This window comes from Euprymna scolopes, chromosome 28 (genome assembly GCF_053919585.1).
Source record: "Euprymna scolopes isolate OS-2025 chromosome 28, ASM5391958v1, whole genome shotgun sequence".
NCBI lineage: Eukaryota > Metazoa > Mollusca > Cephalopoda > Sepiida > Sepiolidae > Euprymna > Euprymna scolopes.
The window spans coordinates 53,856,809-53,863,737 of NC_136509.1; the positions used below are offsets into that span (position 1 = coordinate 53,856,809).

Consider the following 6,929-nt stretch of genomic DNA (forward strand, 5'->3'; position numbering starts at 1 on the left):
AATTTACATGCGCGGATGAACAAATTGTTGAATAGTGCGAAAACAAAACGTTTTTGTAATAAACTTCGGGATAATTGTTTTCCACCTCCACAATTTTCTTTTTTAAATGACGACTTTTATTGATAAATAAATTTACTTCTCCGCAACTTTTATTGATAAATAAATCTACTTCTCTGCCACGGGCACTGACCCCTCCTTTTTTTAAATAGTATTTTCGGGTGGGTATGCTGACAACAAATATCAGTTAAATTTTGCAAATAGTCTCCCCCCCTCCAAAAGTGGTGTTTATTCCGGAAGCTGTTCTTAAGATGAGGAGGTTAGGTTGGGGGTGATTATAAGGTGGACCTAATCTAAAAAAAAAACAAAACAACAAATAACCAAGTTTTTTATGCGCACATAAGCAACTATTTTTTTATTAATTTATTTTTTTACTTTTTTTTTATTTAAAAATTAGTGAATTTCAATGAATAGAATAATAAATCATTTATCATTAATATGTGTTTTTGGTTTTGTGTTGAATGAAACCTTTTTTTTTTTCATTACAACAATAATGAACCAATTTAAATCTTCTGGCATGCGTTTAAGGGTTACGAAATTATCAATAAATCGTTTAGTTACTAAGCCAACGTCAGTAAATAAAAAAAATGTTACGTGCGCATGCATTAGCCTTGACTAGGTGGGGGGCCTAAGTGAGCGACCATTAAATAATTATACTGGTCGCCGTGGAACTCAACGCCCAAGAAGTACCTAAAGTGGCACATGTGCTTTAGGTACTCCTATTTTTTAAAATAGTATTTTCATGTTAAATTCAAATTTTACAATATCTTTTTCTTTTATTAATTTGTTAAGTGAAAGTACAGATAACCCGGTCGGTTTCTAATGCGAGGAAAATCTAGCCCCCCCCCCCCAAAAAAAAGGGGTACTCTGGGTAATAACAAAACATTAAAATTGCCTCAGTCTCGAAATATTTCTTCTCTACTGAACGAGGAAAAAATGGTGAAGTGTAGTTCACCTTCTGTTTCTCTCCCCTCTCTCTTCCTCTCTTAATATCTCTTTCTATCCATCTCTCCCTTTCCCTCTCTCTCAATCTATCTTTCTCTCTATATCACTCTCTCCATCTCTCTTTGAGCCCCGTTCTCTCTCTAATTCCCTCTCTCTCCTTTCCTCTGTCTCATCCCTCTCTGTTTCTAACTCTCCCCCTCTCTCTGTTTATCTATCAATCCCTTTATCTCTCTATCTCCTTCTCTTTCTCTATTTTCCTCTCACTTTCTCTTTTCTATCTATATATCTTCCTCTCTGTCTGTCCATCTCTAATCCCCCATCCTATTTTAGTTTCCTAAATTAATTACAGTGAATAAGGTATTGTCAAAACATGGATAAATCCTATTTTAGTCACCTAATTTACTGACTGTGAGAATAGAAGTTATTTGGAAATTACTGCTACCTTGAACAGCAACAGAAGTAACTGATAAAACCTTTCTAAGTAAATTTATTTTGGCATCCATTGGTAACAAAATAACATAGCCTTAGCCCTTGGTGCATGAGGAATACCTGTGACCTTGCTGCCAAGTAGAAGAATTATTTATTCTACTTTAAAACATTCAATTTTTCAAAAATCTCATGTCGACATCTCCAAAACATCCAATATGGGGGAAAATATTGCAGAAATGCAAACTTATTGTTTAGGATGCATGCACAATGGTACGCAAAAAATCACTTGAGGCTCTTGGTCGATACTTGCAAGATTTGCGTGGCAATGTCAGACCATTTGGGAATGCAGTAATATTGCTTGCAGGAGATTTCAGACAAATGTTACCTGTTATTCTTCAATCAACACCAGCAGATGAAATAAATGCTTGCCTCAAATACTCTACTTTTTTGTTCCATGTGAAGACATTAAACTTAACTCAAAATATTTATGTCCAGTTGCAGACTGTTCGATCCGCACAAAAACTTTTGCATCACTTGTGAGAAATTGGGTACGAAAAAGTGCCAGCTGATCAGAGTTAAGGGCAAAATTCTTGGACTTTTAACTTCTGTAATTTTCATCAAAAGAATAGTTAGTTTAAAGATTTTTGCAGATATTCAAATTATAAGAATTCCAATTGACTGACAGGTCAATACAAAGATGCCCATGAACTTAACGTGATTATTCAATGTAAAATTCCAAGTGAGGTAGTCAAATACAAATCCATCGACACTGTTGTGAAAGCAGATAAAGTGGTTAATTATCCAACAACTACATTTGCCAGGGATGGCACCGAATGTATTGCAACTGAAATTTGGTGTACTAATTATCATGTTGTGAAATATAAACCAATCCAAGCTTTGCAATGGCACATAGCTTGCAGTAAAAAAAAAATAACAAAATATCATAGAAACAACAATCCTAACAGGACCTTTCACAGATGAATATATCTTCATTCCATGCATTCCTATGATTCCACCGGATACATCATTACACTTTAGGAAATTGCACTTTCCAATTTTATTGTCATTTGCAATAGCCATCAACAAAGCACAGGAAACAATCTTTACAATTGTGGGTCTTACAGTTACACACTGACTGTTTTTTCACATGGACAATTTATGTTACATATTCAAGAGTAAACAAACCAGAAAATCTCTATATCAGCTAAGAAAATGGAACAACAAAAACTGTGTACCCATGCAAAATGGAAAATTAAACCTATAAGAAACATGCTTTTTCTCATTTTGGAACTTTTTCTATTGCGCCAATTTGAGCCACAGCAAAGCGTGGCAGGGTACAGCTAGTATATATATATATATATATATATATATATATATATATATATATATATATATATATACAATTGTATAACTACTTAATTTACTTACATAAAATTAATATACGAAAGTATAAATTTATGCGTAAACTTTAAGTATTTACTTCAAAAGTGCTCAATACGTAGGTAGAGCTAGTTAGTAAGTTATAAAATATATATGGCGATTAAGCTACACTGAATATTCCGCGTTTCATCCACTCTAGGAATCTTCAGGTTTAGGCGCATAAGCCTGAAGTGTCCTAGAATGGATGAAACGCGGAATATTCAGTGTAGCTTAATCGCCATATATATTTTATAACTCACTACAATTGTATGTGTGTGTGTATATATATATATATATATATATATATATATATATATATATATATATATATATATATATATATATTTATGCACATGTATATATACATTTTACTATTTCATGTCTGTACATTTACAATATAAAATAATATATTACGTTAATACACACACACACACACACACACACACACACACACACACACACACACATATATATATATATATCATGGTTTGTAAAAAAACACAAACTTTACCAAATCTCATTATAAATTTATTTCAACCTAAAAACGGTCTTTTTCAAACCAGGTAGGTCAGTTAGGTTAGCATCTGACTTATACAATGTCAATTATCTAAGTCAGAAGCTAACCTAACTGGCCAACCTAGTTTTAAAGGCCCGTTTTTGGCTTGAAATAAATTTATAATGAGATTGGGTTAAGTTTTTTTTTTCTTTTAACCATAATGTATGCACTGTTTCGCAATGAGTTCTCACACTAAAGATTTTCTAGAGAAACTGGCTCATCTTTCTGGATTAACACTTGATATGTGTGTGGGGGGGTGAATATTATATGTATATATATATATATATATATATATATACACTCATCTAGAGAATTCGTTTTTTCTTTTATGTATATTCATGTTAAAAAACCTGTTTTCTATTTATTTAAAAAAAAAATACAACTTTCTGGGTTGTGGAATTGCATTCACTAGCAAAGGATGTAGCTAATTTGCATATTCTTTTAAGCATTCATTTTAATTAATTCCCTACTAGGTTTTCAGTTTTCTTATGGGACGATCATCTTTAGTTAACTATTACGTGTAATCATATTCATGCAGATATTCTACATGACTTATACTTATAATATTTGCGTAAAATGTTTACAGTAAACAAAAAATTGTTTCCATATATGTCTATATATACGTATATATTTTTGTTTAATCTATCTATCTATCTATAAAAGTGAACGTTTCTGTGTGTGTGCGTGTGTGTGTGTGTGTATCTTTGTGTCTGGGTGTCTGGGTGTGTACATTTTCCTACGCAATAACTCTGTCAATTTTCAGTCTACAGACTCTAAATTTGATATACAGGGTACTGAGACTTGGAAAAATCGTTGTGATTCGTTTTTGGCTAGAAATTTGGCTGTTAAGGGGTCAAAGTTCAACGATTTGACCTTTGAGAACCCTACCAAACTCCTCCGATAATTTTGGGTTTAAACACTTGAGATTTTAGATATAGCTCTTTGGATATGGATCTAACTTAATAACTTGATTTGAGCCGAAAACAATAGATGTTAAGAGGTCATAATAGGGGTCAAATTTTAAAAAATTGACCGTTTTTTTTTTGCTCAGCATACACCTCCAAACACCCGAGCAACGCCGGGCTGAAAAGCCATATATATATATATATATATATATATATATATATATATATATATATATATATATATATATATATATATATATATATATATATGTATTGTCAATTTTGGCACAGCTGCCATCCTTATGTTGGATATTATTGACACGGACTTTACCGATATAGATGTTATCACTTTCATCATATGTATATAGTAAGTGCATATATCTGTGATTTTCCTTCAGCATCTGTTCACATATTGATTGACATGCGCATGCGTTACCGGAAATTGTCCTGACATGCAATGGATAATATCCATTTAAAAATCTCGAGGAAGCAAGAAAAAGAAAATAGAATCTTACCGTGTTTTTCCCACAAAATTGAAAAAGTTCGAACACTTAATCGCAATAATTTTGGCCGGTCCACGTGTTACTTGAAGTAAAAAAAAAAAGTTTTTTTTTTAAAATTGGTATGGAAAAAATGATCATTACCAACCATTGTTCTATGAAGCCATTTTAATCATTTCTTTTCTATTACATTTAAATAACTTTAGCTTATGCTTTTTTTCTCTTCTTAAATTTAGTAAACGTTTAAATTGGAAAACTAATGCATTCCTACAACTAATGAAAAGTTGCGTGATGGTCGTTCAAGTTGGATCGAGGCTCATTTCCGGATATTGTTATTACGTGTGACCCGAATGTGGGTGTAGAGGTGGGTGTATAAGGGTCTGCAAGAAAGCACGATGTTGACTTTAATCGGACATCTAATTTACAAAGACGTCGAGCACCCAGCTGAGAATATTGCCTCTCTCTCTCTCTCTCTCTCTCTCTCTCTCTCTCTCTCTCTCTCTCTCTCTCGAATGTTTATGTTCGTGAAGAAAGAAAAATAAAATGTAAAAATCAAGCCTAAAATCCGAGAGAAATACTAGAAAGTTTTTACAAATATGTTTTTTTTTACTTAGGGAGGAAAAGAAAACAACAAAATAAAGAAAACAAAAGTAAATATAGCGAATAATAAAAATAAACAACAAAATTATAAATAAAAACAATGATTAAAATAATGGAGAAAGAAACCATAAAACTCGTAAGAGAGTAAGTTTGAGAAAATTGAAAATAATGCAATAGAAAATCACAAATCTCAATATATATATATAAACTTTAAAAGTTACACACACACACACACACACACACACACACACACACACACACACACAATCATGCTCTCCTCCCTGTTGACGCTGATTCTCATAAATCTGTCTATGGCCGGACATCATAAATAACTCGACTATTTTTCTCACAAATTTATGTGTATTCGTTTATGTTTTGCACAGCCAGCGTTGTAGAGCTATTTTCATTTTCAAATAGCTGTCCCTGACCCGGCGTTGCACGGAAATAGCTTAATTTTCATTTTTGTTTCTTCCCTTGTTTCGCCATATTTCTGCCATCCACCCTTAATTATTGTCTTGCAATAAAATTTTATATTTTTGGATAAATTTTTTCAATGAAAATTTGTTCAGCCACATATCTTAAGTGTGCGTTAAATTTTAAATCACATACTTTAGATTCGGTTTTAACGCTTTAATCTGGTGATTGTTTGTAGAAAACACATTGCTCTGTAAAACATTTAACACAAATACGCAAATAATTATCAAACATTAAATTAATTACAATTAAATTAACTGAAATTAAAATAATGCTTTTTTTTTCTTTGAAAATTCTTGAAAATGAAAATAAAAGAATTAATCACTGGCATTAGGATGCCAAAAATCGTTTTAGTTTAAACCTTTATTTTATTGTTTTAAATTTGGCGCAGAAAGCCGATTCATATATATCAACTAAATAATTATATAAAAAAATAAATATAATAATTCCAAGTTCCGTCTACGTAAGCAACACGATATGAGTAAACTTATAAAATCTCGAGGAAACAAGAAAAAGAAAAATAGAAATAGCAGTTGCAAAACGTATGTGTAATTTGATTGACCCTCCTTTTTATTACAACCTCTTTCTCACAAATATGATGTTGCTTATATCAGTCTTTTTTATAAATGAGTTCTTTTTCCTGCTTCCTTTGTTCCAGCTCATTTGATAAGTTGATCTACTAGTCTCCACCAATTCACTGTCTTGATACCTCTTTGTAATACAGCTTCATATTCCAGTAGCTTCTTTCCGTTATGGAGAGTTATGGAACTCTCTTCCCGTTCACTGCTTTCCTTCTACCTACGGCCTTGGTCTTTACAAAGTTAAGGTTAATTAACAAATTTTCTTTTTCTCATAACCATCTTTCGTTCTTGGTAGCTCCTTACATCAAGTAGCTTCATGCCTTGTTTCGAGCGATTTCTATTAAAAAAAAAAAAAACGTCGTAGGACACGAATTTTTACACTTGTGTCTGACCAGAACAGCGTTATGATAGTTGAGTAGAAGAATCTTTCTGACAAGAATCTTGTGGGAATAACTTATTAGCA

General features: G+C 32.1%; 1 protein-coding gene across 1 annotated transcript in view; it reads right to left on the reverse strand.

Moving 5' to 3' along the window:
- The window catches only part of LOC145249629 (uncharacterized), a 245,894-nt gene extending 240,662 nt beyond the window's left edge, over positions 1-5,232 (reverse strand). Inside the window, exon 1 of the mRNA XM_080111376.1 lies at positions 4,827-5,232. The gene's annotated coding sequence lies outside the window, so the exon portion shown is untranslated. The remainder of the gene's footprint in view (positions 1-4,826) is intronic.
- Positions 5,233-6,929: the final 1,697 nt, after the last annotated feature.